Source organism: Oryx dammah, unplaced genomic scaffold (genome assembly GCF_014754425.2).
Source record: "Oryx dammah isolate SB20612 unplaced genomic scaffold, SCBI_Odam_1.1 HiC_scaffold_5, whole genome shotgun sequence".
NCBI classification, from domain to species: domain Eukaryota; kingdom Metazoa; phylum Chordata; class Mammalia; order Artiodactyla; family Bovidae; genus Oryx; species Oryx dammah.
Window position 1 is genome coordinate 24951593 of NW_024070189.1, and position 14012 is coordinate 24965604.

Genomic DNA, 14012 nt, shown 5'->3' on the forward strand with positions numbered 1-14012 from the left:
TAAAGGACAGAAAAGATATGGACCCAACAGAAGCAAAAGATACTAAGAAGACTTGGTAAGACTAACACAGAAAAACTGTATCAAAAGGTCTTAAGGACCCGGATATCCATGATGGTGTAATTACACACCTAGAGCTGGACATCTTGGAGTGTGAAGTCAAGTGGGTTTTAGGAAGTACCGGTATGAACAAAGCTAGTGGAGGTGATGGAATTCCAGCAGACCTATTTTAAATCTTGAAAGATGATACTGTTAAAGTGCTGCACTCAATATGCCAGCAAATTTTGAAAAGTCAAAATGGCCACGGGATTGGAAAAGTTCAGTTTTCATTCCAATCTTAAAAAAAGGTAACACCAAAGAATGTTCAAACTACCAAACAATTGCTCACATTTTGCATGCTAGCTAGGTAATGTTCAAAATCATTCAAACTAAGCTTTAGCAGTACATGAAGTGATAAGTTCCAGATGTACAAGCTGGATTTAGAAAAAGCAGAGAAACCAGAGATCAAATTGTCAATATCTATTGGATCATAGAAAATGCAAGAGTATTCCAAAAAAGCATCTACTTTTGCTTAACTGACTACACTAAAGCCTTTAACTGTGTAGATCACAACATATTGTGGAAAATTCTTAAAGAGATATGGATACTAGACCACCTTACCTCCTCTCCTTAGAAACCTGTATGCAGGTCAAGAAGCAAGAGTTAGAACCAGACATGGAACAATGGACTGGTTCAAAATTGGGAAAGGAGTACATCAAGGCTGTATATTTTGACCCTTCCTGTTTAACTTAAATGCAGAGTACATCATGCAAAATGCTGAGTTGGATGAAGCACAAGCTGGAATCAAGATTGCTGGGAGAAATATCATCAACTTAGATATGCAGATGACACCACCATAATGGCAGAAAGCAAAGAGAAATTAAAGAGCCTCTTGCTGATGGTGAAAGAAGAGAGTGGAAAAGCTGGCTTAAAACTCAATATTCAAAAAATGAAGATCATGACATCTGGACCCATCATTCCATGGCAAATAGATGGGAAAACAATGGAAACAGTGACAGACTTTATTTTCTGTGACTCCTACATCACTGTGGATGGTGACTGCAGCCATTAAATTAAAAGATGTTTGCTCCTTGGAAGAAAAAGTCACCTAGACAACATATTAAAAAGCAAAGACAGAACTTTTCTGACAAAGGTCTGTATAGTCAAAGCTATGATCTTTCTAGTGTCATGCATGGATGTGAAAGTTGGACCATAAAGAAGGCTGAGTGGTGAATAATTGATGCTTTCAAATTGTGGTGCTGAAGAAGACTCTTGAGAGTCCCTTGGTCATCAAGAAAATCATACCATCATTCCAAAGGAAATCAACCCTGAGTATTCATTGGAAGGACTCTTGCTGAGACTGAAGATCTAATACTTTGACCACATGATGCAAAAAGCCAACTCATGGAAGTGTCCTGATGTTGGGAAAGACTGAGAGCTACTGAGAAGAGGGAGGCAGAGGATTAGATGGTTGGATGGCATCATTGACTCAATGGATATGAATTTGAGCAGGCCCTGGGAGATAGTAAAGGACAGAGAGTCCTTGGCTGTTGCAGTCCATGAGGTTGCAATGATTTGGACACAACTGAGCGACTGAAAGAAAACAACAAGACACATCAGAATTAAGCTGCCAAAAGTCAAAGACAAAGAAATAGTTTTAAGAACAGTAAGAGGAAATAGACAAACTGCATACAGGGGGACTCTCTTAAGATTCTGTGTAGATATTTCAATAGAAACCTTTCAGGAGAGTAGACTTATTGTAAAATATTGAAGGAAAACAACAGTCAACTAAAAGTATACTCAACAAAGCTGAGGATGTTTATTGCCACCTGCCTTATAAGAAATGCTAATGGGAGTCCTTTGAATGGAAGTAAAAGGAGCACTAACTCACAATTGAAAAACATACAAATATACTGTAAAGCTCACTGATAATGGTAACAATTTATCAAAATTTACAAATTTACAAAATTTACAAAAATTTAGCTAGACTAAGAAAAAAGACTCAAATTCAGAAATAAAAGAGGAGACGTTACAACTGATATCACAGAAATACATAGGATCATAAGAGAATACTGGAGAATACTGTGTATATTTTTATGCCAACATCTTGGATAACCCAGAAGTGAGTGAATATATTCCTAGAAACACGGCTACTATGAAGACTGAATCAGTAAGAAATAGAAAATCTGTAATACCAATAATAAGTAAGGAGATATGATTAATAATCAAAAACTCCCAACACATAAAAAACCCAGGACTAAATGGCTTCACTGGTGAATTCTGTAAAACATTTACGAAGAATCAAAGCTACATTTCTCAAACTCTTCCAAAATTTGAAGAGAAGCGATCACTTCCAAACTCATTGAGAAGACCATTATCCTGATACCAAAGTCAGAAAAAGATACTACTAGAAAAGAAAACTATAGACCATTCTATGTGACAAATATAGATGCAAAAACTCTTAATAGAATATTAGCAAATGAAATTGAGCAATACCTTAAAAGGATTATAACCATGACCAAGAGAGATTTATTCCTGGGATACAAATCAATATATGTGATATACCACATTAATAGAATGAAAGTTTTTTAAAAACATGCAATTATCTCACAGAGACAGAAAAAGCATTTGACAAAATACAACATACTTTCATGATTAAAAACCTTTAACAAATTGCATGTATAAGGAACACACGGCTATCATTATCCTCAATAGTGAAGATTAAACTTCATTTCTAATTTCAAGAACAAGACAAGAATGACCACTCATCACTCTTATTTAACATAATACTAAAATCCCAGGTAGAGCAAATAATTAGTTAAAATAAGAAAAAAAAACATACAAATCAAAAGAAAGCAGTAAAATTACTATTATTTGTAGATGATATTATCTTATATATAGAAAATCCTAAAAACTCAACCAAAACACTATCAGAACTAACCAATTAATACAGTAAAGTTGCAGCATATATAATCAACATGTAGAAACTGGAAGCATTTCTATACATCTATGAAAAAATTTGACTAATAATAATGTTTGGCTAAAAGAGCTTCATGTCTTACAGTTTTACTACATTTTTCATTTATATATGCATTCTATGTAAATTATATATTTCAAAAATCATATTCATATATTTTGAAACAGTGCATGTATAGAATATCCACATTTTTCTGAATACATTTATTCTTAACCCTTTTAAATACGTCTATTATACTCCATCAATATTCTTCCTAAATAACTCTTGGCATATACAGTTTAAGAAAGATAGTTAATTAAATGCCAAGGGTTAGCTACATATTAAGTAGTAATTTGAGTCAACTTGTTCTTGGGTCATTAAATATATCCTGAATCAATATGTACCAAAAAGCTATTAAGTTTATACTTGATTAATATGCAGTATATTCATGGATGTAATTACATATTTTCCTACTCATACTTAATATTCAGGCTTGTTTTAGCCTACTGTTTATTTCTAAATTACCCTGGATGTTTTTTGGTTTGTTTATTTTAAAAGTTCTACTAGGTTTTATTATATAGTCAGTTTATGGTAACGCTGTAGTTGTCTGTGAAAATTTTACTATCTTATTTGTTCAATACACTCATTTAACAGCAGTTTATATTCTTACATTTCAACTGAAGTTAAGCAAATAAGGAGATACATATATAAGGTAGGAGTCTATTAAGTTATCTGAACCAAAGAGATGTTATTCTATGCACACAGAATTCCATGGTGAATGTTTGGTTTACAGCAAAGAAATTTTTAATATAATAATACATCTGATTTTTGAACAGCAGAGGTCTGAGTTGTGCAGGTCCAGTTTTATGTGAGTTTTTTTTCAATAAATACATGCTACAGTACTACATAATCTATACATTTACATGTGGATTTTCAACAGCTCAGGGTCAGAGCCCTTAACCCCCAAGTAGTTCAAGTCAACTGTATAATAACACAGAAGTCTAAATTGAAAAACAACAAAATAATACATAGCAAAATTTGTCTTTATAAATTTAAACTCAAGAAAGGAGATATAAAGATACACACTTGTATATGAATGCATTTATGTATATTTGTGTTGATTTCAGTATTGTAGTTAGAGAGATATGAGGAAACTGAATCTTTTTTTGAATGATCCTTATTTTACAGTTAATAAAAGGTACCCTTATGTTATAAAAAGTATTGACTCTTAGAGAGTATACAGTATTTCTTTGAATAGCAAGGTAATTGAAGAAAAGGTTTGTCATCTGTGTAAAAATATGTTGTATTAAAATTACATTTTGTTGAATCATTCTCCCCTGATGTTTAAATGAAAAAAGCTAGTTCTCTTACAGTAAATTTCTTTAGGGAAAATCTAGCTTTATCTCATAACTGGTTAACTACAAACTTCTCTGATCTACTGTAGAGAGAAATAGCTTCCTTGAAGGTTTATTATGAAGATTAAAGAGATAAGATATTTAGAGAATCTAATGCAATTTTTTTCTGTCTACAGATGGCAATTACTCAGGAGATTTTAAAATGTGTGTTGAACTATACTCAATTTATAATGCTGTGCTATTCTCCAGGTGTAAAGAAAACTTATTCATATAGATAGATATAGATAATACATACATATGTACATACATACATACATACATGCATATAATATACATTCTATTTTAGATATGTTTCCATTATAGATTTTTACAAGATATTGAGTATAATTCCCTGTGCTATGTAGTTGGTAGGTCTCTTCCTCTTTCCTCTTTGCATCGGGGAGACATAGACTGCAAACAACAGAATGAGAAAAAGTAATTTCTTGGCAAACACTAAAGGAGCAGCATGAACATTTTAGTGCTATTTTGAATGAAAATGTTAGTATTGTATCTTGGCAATAGAGAGATATATTTATGTTCCCTTGTAATGGTGAAGTGAAAGTGATTGCTCAGTCGTGTCCAACTCATTGTGACCCCATGGACTATACATTCCGTTGAATTCTCTAGGCCAGACCTATACAGTCCATGGAGTTCTCCAGGCCAGAATCCTGGAGGTGGGTAGCCTTTCCCTTCTCCAGGAGATCTTCCCAACCCAGGGATTGAACCCAGGTCTCCTGTATTGCAGGCAGATTCTTTACCATCTGAGCCACAAGTATTCCCCTTTATTTCATTTTACTTTGTTTATAGCAAAGATACAAGCAAATGCTATGACAGTTTATGAAAAAAAAATAACAAAACAGTTCTTCAATCCATCCATTGACAAAATTGACAGCATTTACTTTCAGATTTATAGACATAATTAAGTTCAAAACTTTTTCAGCAAGGATAATCCTAAGGCTAAAAACAAATTAAAAACACATTTACATAATTATAAGTTAGTGAACAGTTTTTACAACACATCAAAGCAATCTGTCAAGGGGCTCCTTCTTTTCAGATATAGAGATGCTACTACTTCTAAACTATTCTAACACATTATCAGTTGGTGAAGTCATGCTATACATGATTGCTTCACAAAGGAAACAAGTTCTCAATAGAATTTCTTGTCTCCATGCCAACTCAGGGCTTTCAAAAGCTTTATTTTTTTGTTGTTCTAAGGAGGTTCATATACCTCTTTGTACCTTCATTATTGTGCATGCTCGGTTGCTCAGTCATGTGTGATTCTTTGTGACCCCGTGGACTGTGGCCTGCCAGGATTCTCTGTCCTTGGAATTTTCCAGGCAAGAATACTGGAGTGGGTTGCCATTTCCTCCTCCAGGGGATCTTACAGACCCAGGAATGGAACCCATGTCTCTTGCATCTCCTGCTCTGCCAGGTAGGTTCTTTACTACTAGTGCAACTTGGGAAACCCATCTTTATTATTAGTACCATTTTTTTCCATTCATATATTTATTCCACTTGTATTATTACTACTGCATCAAGGAAATGCAAATTAACCACAATATAACTTTATACTTATATGAAATCTATTATAAAAAAACTAACATTACCAAGATTTTCATGATGAAGTAGAGAAATTAGAATCCTCAAATACTGCTTGTAGAAAGGTAAAATCGCATACAGTTGGCCTTTTGGAACCATGGGTTCCATATTTGAGGACCTGGAGTGCTCCTTTATTTTATATAAGGGATTTGAGTGTCTAGAGTTTTGGGTATATATGGATTCCTGGAATCAATACCCTCTGTGGGCACCAACCACCAGTTCTAGCCACTTTGAAACAGTTTGGTTGTTTCTTAAAAAGTAAAATCCAAATGTTATTTTGTTAATAGCTATTTCCAAGTGGAATTAAAAATTCATGTTGTTGTTGTTCAGTCACTCAGTCATGTCTGATTCTTCGTGACCCCATGGACTGCAGCATATGCACAAATTCATGTGCACAAGAAAAAATTAATCTTCTTAAAATATGTTAATGACTTTATTCTTTATTCACAATAACTGGAATGAATCAAAAACTCCTCCCATCAATAAATAGATAAACAAATTGTATTAAATATATTAAATGGAATACTAATCCAATTCAATTCAAAACAATGAGAAAGAGCAGACTACTATTATCATGCCATATGTGCTACATGGTACATACATTAAAGCAGAAGTTTCTTTATTAGCAAAAGCAAATGAAATGTCATCAGAATAGGAAGAGCTATACTTATTTGTATATTTTTTCTACCCTTTGTCTCTACTGTGTCCACTGTGTTTGTTTGTTGCTAAATCATATAGAAAACTAAAACTTAAGTATATTTCTGAAAAGCCTGTGTGAAAAAAGAAAGGGGATTGTATATGAAAGCTCTCTTCACTGAGTTTTTATGAATTAGACTTCCTTTTCAAAATATAATCAAAGGGGCTGACACTTAATTTTGGGTTATTTTAAGATATTTGACCTGATATATTTTCCAATTAATAGTTCAGTTAAAATAATGCAAACATTTTAGAAAAGTAGCTTGTAAATTAGATGAAATCAGGTCGTTTTGTCATTGAAGTAGTGTTCATTGATCTCATTTTGGAAAGAATACATTTTATATTTATTATTGAGAAATATTCAAGCACTGACTAAGAAAAAGTACCATTATTCAATTCTATTCTGTAATTTTATCTAAAATATATATTTATATTTATCAATTGAGATATCATTTGCGCCTGTTAGAGAATTAGCAATGAGAATATACACATGCTTTTCATAAAAATCAAAAAGAATTGGAAATATCATGTTTTATGTTGAATTATTTAATTATTATCTACTTTAAAACACTCTTTTCTCCATGTGCTGGGATAGTCATAAATGTGCCTATTGATAGAAAATCAGCAAATCAGGTAGATAAATTACCAGGAGTTAGCATTCTCATTAAAAACAAAGAAAAGAACTTCATATTTTATACAGGACTCAGTTTAACTGGTGAAATACAAACAACTTGAAAACAAAGCCTCTGAATTCATATGTGTATGTGCACGTGTGTGAGCTTCTCGGGTGGTACTAGTGGTAAAGAACCCATCTGCCTTTGAAGGAGACATAAGAGGTGAGGGTTTGATCCTCATCAAAGTGTTGGGTTGTGAAGATCCCCTGGAGGAGGGCATGACAACCCACTCCAGTATGCTTGCCTGGAGAATCCCATGGACAGAGGAGCCTGGTGAGCTACAGTCCATGAGGATTGCAAAGACTTAGACATGACAGCGACTAGCACACACACACACACATATATGTGTATTTTATTTTGAATTTTATGAGGGATAATTCATAGTTCTTTCTTACAGGAAAGTTAAAAGTTATTTTGTTTAAAAGCTCGGCCTTGTTTGAAAGCTTATCTCCTTCATATGAAATCTTGAAATTCTCAGAAAGTTTACCTAAAGCTTACTTTCCTCAAGTGTAATTGGAGATTACAATAATAACCAAATTATAGGGTTGTTGTGAGGATTAAATAAAACATTTGTTAAGGAGGAAGAATAGTTCTAAGCAACTACTTAGTAAATATTAGCTTTCATTATTATTATAACTCTAATGTAGATTTTTAAAACTCAGAGTATTCGTATATTTTATTATATGTGAATGTAAAATTATGTATCAATTACATATGAATGTAACAGATAAGTTACATTGATAGATTGAAAAATCAAAGTCATTAGCAGAGTTTCAAAGTTTTGGACAATAGCCATATGCTTACCCTGATTCATAGCATTTATTGTAATTTTATTTTTTTCAATTTATTTTTAGTTGGAGTGTAATTGCTTTACAATATTATGTTAACTTCTACTGTACAATATGAATTAGCTATAAGTATACATATATACCCTCCTTTTGAGCCTCCCTCCCACCCCCAATCCCAACTCTGTAGGTTGTCACAGAGCACTGAGCTGAGCTCCCTATGCTATACAGCAGCTTTCCACTAGCCATCTCTTTTACACATGGTAATGTATATATGTCAATGCTACTCTCAGTTCTTCCCACCTTCCCCCCAAGCTGTATTACAATTTTAGGACTTACTTTAAAATGCATTATCAACTGGTAGACAACAATGGCATGAAAGCAGTGGTGTAGAGCATTCATTGAGTTTATACCAATTTGCACCATTTTGTGTAGAAGCAGAATTCATAAGAAGTGTTTAAATCCAATATATTTTCATGTTGACTTCTACTATACAGTCACAGATGTAAAATATATTCCCACAGGTAAAAAATGTATTGACTCCAAAAATCAAACTCTTACATTTAACACCATTGCAAAACTTCTAAAATCACATATTTAACCCAGATAAGCTTCTAGGTATCCTCTTTGCAGTAATTTCATGAAAACTGACAGTGCGGAAAGATGGCAGCTACTGAATTATTTTATTAAACCATGCTAAGAACACATTGCCTGAAGTTTCCTTTGTTTCCTTAGCAAAGTTTCAAGAACAAAGCCTATTGCATTAAAAAAAGGCAGGGGGCGGGAAGGGGGTGGATAGAAAACGGGGAAAAGAAAAGGGAAAAACCAACACTAGAAAGATAAACCAGCAAAGCATGAAAGAAAATTTTGAATCTTTTAAAAAGGCCCCTTATTGTAGTTTAAGGAGAAATAGGACAAAACCACCTAACTTCCAGAAGATGTTTTGTGTATTTGCACTGAGTTGATGTCATGTTTTATTAAAGTTAACTCTGGAGAGTTAACTCTGGAGAAAGATACATAATTAATAGTTTTTCAAGAGAAGTTTTATGTATAAACATTTTATTCTTGTGTCTAGGAAAATTTTGAGTACATGACTAAATATTTTATGAAAATCTTTAGCAGAACAATTTGGATTATTATTACTATGAGGTCTAATTTTAATAACACCTTACTAAATAATGTTTTACTAAAATATTAATAACATCTTACCAAACATCATATTTAGTAAGATAGTATCTTTGTGAAATTCACTCAGAGCCTTCTCCATAACAAAAGTTGATTCTCCTGGGCAAAAGACATCACCAGAGCATTATCTCACAGAAGGCCTTTGCTCTAACTAAAGTTCCATCTTGCTTTCCTGCTTCACCTATGAGTGGGAGAGACTAAAAGCACTTCTGAATCTTAGGAACACAGTCACATTGAAAGTTGGACATTTATATAGACTAAAGAATGTTTCCTGCCCAACATATTCCCACCACACAAAAGGGCTTTGTCTTAATAACAGTGGATTACAGCTGAAAAACTCTGAAGATGCAAACTCTGAAAAGAAGTACAAAGGGAAGTTTAAAGTCAAGAGGAGATGAAAAAAAAAAAAACAAAACTAACAAAAACAAGGACAATAGAGATAGACAATTTAAAGTCTTTGGCATTCATAACATGCATAAACTCAGCTTAGCTCCCACCTATATTAACATAATTTCTGACACTAAAGTCCTATTCACCTCAGTTCTAATTACCTGACACTTTATGTCTGACTTTCAACAACAGAAAAAACAAACTATAAGCCTTGCAAAAAAGCAAAAAAATTAAGATATGAAGCAAGCATGAGAACCAGGCTCAGATATGACACAGATTTTGAGATTACCAAACAATAAATTATGATTAGTATGTTAAAGAGCCCAGTAGGAAAAAGTAGACAGCATGCAAAGAATACATGAGTAATGAGGACAGAGAGAAGAAATCACTTAGAAAAATATCAAATATTAGATAGTTAAAAGCTGTTGCAAAAAGAGTGAATAATACCTGTGATAGGTTTATTGGTAAATTGGAACCAGCCGAGGAAAGAATCAATGAGTTGAAGATATTTCAATAGAAGCCTTACAAATTGAAATGTGACAATTAAAAGGTATAATACAAAGCTACTTAGAATGCCACAAGAAGAACAAAGAGGAAGTTGGACATATGAAATATTAAGTAATAATGGCCAAGAAATTTCCAAAATCAATGTCACCAAGTTACAGATTCAAGGATCTCAGAGAAACCAAGCAGTAATAAACAAAACTAACCAACCAACCAACAAACCAAAGACTCCCACAATTGACTTCTTTAATTAGCATAGAACACTATGAAATCTTCAGAGCTGCTGGTGGTTGGAAACACAAATCAGCACATGTACAATATATTCAAATGGAGGAAAAGTATTATGGCTTCCTAAATTAAGCAAATCATATTCATCTCTGTGTTTAGAACTATAGGATAGAATGAAAATATTATCAAAATTTGCAATAAGTACTAATAGAAATAGATTCTGATTTTTTTGAGCCAAAGAACATGAAATTTTATTAATTTGCATATTTAAAGGGCCTTAATAAATACTTTTGATATAAATCTGAATCTCTGAGTTTTCAAACATAAAATTTGCTTTCAAAGCAAATACATAAGAAGAAGCAATAACTTCCTGAATTGAAGTGACTGGTATATTAACGAGCCTAATAAAATGATTTAATCAAAATACTTTATTTCCTTCTTTAACTATAAAATGTGTTCCAAAATTAAAAACTTAAAAACAACCCATGACTTCTCTATTTCAACTGAAGTGTTAAGCAGAATGATGAATACATTAAATTCAGAACTGCAGCGATAAGTTCAGTCTCTAAACACACAAGCTCACCTGTGTGTGTGTGTGTGTGTATAATCTGTTCAGTCCCAGTTGGGGCATATTGCAATCTGGCTGCTTGCTCCAGATGAGGCTAGTCCTTTATATTTCTTTTCCCCACCTAGAAATTCTCCTTTCCTTAGTTGCTAACTGAAGTTGCTGAATTTTCTGAGATGGCCCTTGGGCAAATGATGATTAGAAGAAGAACACAGAGTAGTTTATGTACTCAGCAAGATAAAATGTAATGCTATATTAGAGCATATTATCAAAGGGCCATGTATGAAAAACAATTTGGTTATATGATTAACTCAGCTTTTATAAAGTATATTTTAGTGAGATATTATCAACATATATTGACTAACATGGTAAAAAGAAATAAATCAATGCATTGTTTATTAATAGACTTAATCATAATGCTGTTCATAATATTATATTTAAAAGAGCATAAATGTTTTCCTTGTCCTTAGAATCAGATATAGTAGGCTTTTGTCTTAAAAGTTGAATTTCTTATATATTTAAGCTGTTTATTAGAAACACTTTTGGCAGGTGATCAAAATCTTAAAGATACATTCTTAAAAATTTTTTTATTTTCCAAATAATGCACTAAAGTTGAAGATATGCCTTATAGTCTCTACTCCATGTTTCACATTGCTTTGTCTTTTTTGTCTTTTTTTCCCCTAGATATATATGATGTAGGCTATCTTGCTATTGATAGATAGATACATTTTTGATGGAAGAAACACAGGTATATATAAGTTCTGAACTAGGAAAAGAAAGATGTGTTACTCTCCTATCTCCTCTGTTCCAAGAGGCAGAATGCCTCCATATACAATTAGTAAAATGCATTTAAAGGCCTTATTTTAGGTGACTGAGAATTTTGGTTCCTTACAGTTTCAGATGTGAATTCTGAATGCTTGTTATGAAATATCTAAGTGAAATATATCCTTTTAAATAATTCCTTGGATTATGATTTGCTTGAACAAATTTAAGAGTTATTACATATGACCTTGAGAGAAAGTTTTGTTGGTTGCAATTATTCCAGATGATAGTCCATATAAAGGTGTGTGTGTGTGTGTTCCGTTATGTCTGACTGTGATTCTGTAAACTGCAGCCCACCAAGCTTCTTCATCTGTGAGATGTCCCAGGCAAGAATACTGGAGTAGACTGCCATTTCCTTCTCCACCATATAAGGGTGGAATAGAGACAAAAAGGGATTCCTTGGTGGCTCAGATGAGAAAGAATCTGCCTGCAGTGCAGGACACCTGGATTCAATCCCTAGGTAGGAAAGATCCCCTGGAGAAGGAAATGGCAACTCACTCTAGTATTCTTGTCTGGAGGATCCAATTGACAAAGGAGCCTGGTGGGCTGCAGGCCATGGGGTCCCAAAGAGTCGGACACGACTGAGCAACTAAACACATACACACCCACATAGACAAGCACAAGCACCTCAGTAAAGAACTTAAAGAAGTATCTCCTCTATAGCAGGTCACTTGAATAGTATACCTTTCATAAGACTATAGACGAAATTAAACAGAAAGTTATTCAGAGACTGTTCTAAACATATTAAAATATTCAACACTTAACTGACTAAATACTTTTAATTAATAACCTTTGATTCTTTAGTTATACTTTTATATCTCACATTAACATATCCATTTATTTTAAAAATGTATTAAGTCATATTTCAAACAACATATTTCAGAGAACTATCCAGCAGTGTAAGATATCCATAAACCAAAAGCAAATGCTATTTTGTATTTGGAGTGCATCTTCTCTAAAGTTATTTAGACTTAAGAGAGGGAACACACATAAGGACATATACTCTGTTACAGGATTTTTCTTGTACCATTTCCTTTTTCATGGGTATCTTTAAATGTGCTTAATAATTGCATAAATGCAAGGTTTCTTTCAGAGTCTAAACTGTTCTTATTATGGAGATTACAAAGTAGGGTGGATAGATGAGCTCTATTAGAGTAATCTGTGAAGGAGGATGGATGGATGAATCCATCTATAGTACTCTTCAAGGAGACATAGTAAAATAATAAATGACAAGTAATGATAATTTCCATTTCCATGATTATGTAAATACTCCCCAGGAGAATGTTTATTATGAATACTGTCATTGAAATCACCCTTCCTTCTGTTGACTAGAGGGAAATGCCTTTGAAGACCTGATTACTAAGCACTTCAGAAGATGTAGCATGTGATACTATCAGTCAACCCTGCCAAAGAAATGTTGCTATAAAATTCTTTTGTTGTAAGCAATATTTTAAAGCAAATATTTGAACACCTCTAAAAAGTTTACTGAGCTCTTCCGGTATCATAAGTAATAATGAGTCTTACAATAAATCCAAACATTATCGTTCCTTGAATCATGTTAATGGTCATTTAAAGCATTACTCAACATTAGGTTATTTCAAGCAATGATATAAACAGATTTACAGAGGCATTTGTGTCATATACATGTAGGAAACACAGGAAATAAGTTTCTATTCCAACAAGACTTTATATAATTTTAGGTGACATGATTTTGATTTACATAATCATATTCTTTTTTCTTGAAGAAACAATTCTCTGTATTACTAAAGAAATATCCTAATATAAAAATTTATATTAGATCAAATGAATACATACAAGGTAATAAATACTAATTTTATGACAAGTCATTTTCCCAATTTTGTACTTTTGGATATCAAATATATTGAGCCCCAAGTACTATAGAAAATATTCTGCTCAGTTAACCATTCAAAAAGAATGGAAAAAAAAAAAAACCAGAAGTGACACTAGCTTCTGAAACACTTTATATTTTAGTCAACCAGTGTAATTATACATCTACTTTGTCCCAAGGCAAACCTAGACAGCATATTAAACAGCAAAGACATTACTTTGCTGACAAAACTCCATATAGTCAAAACTATGGTTTCTCCAAAGGGAACATTTCATGCAAAGATGAGCACAATAAAGGACAGAAATGGTATGGACCTAACAGAAGCAGAA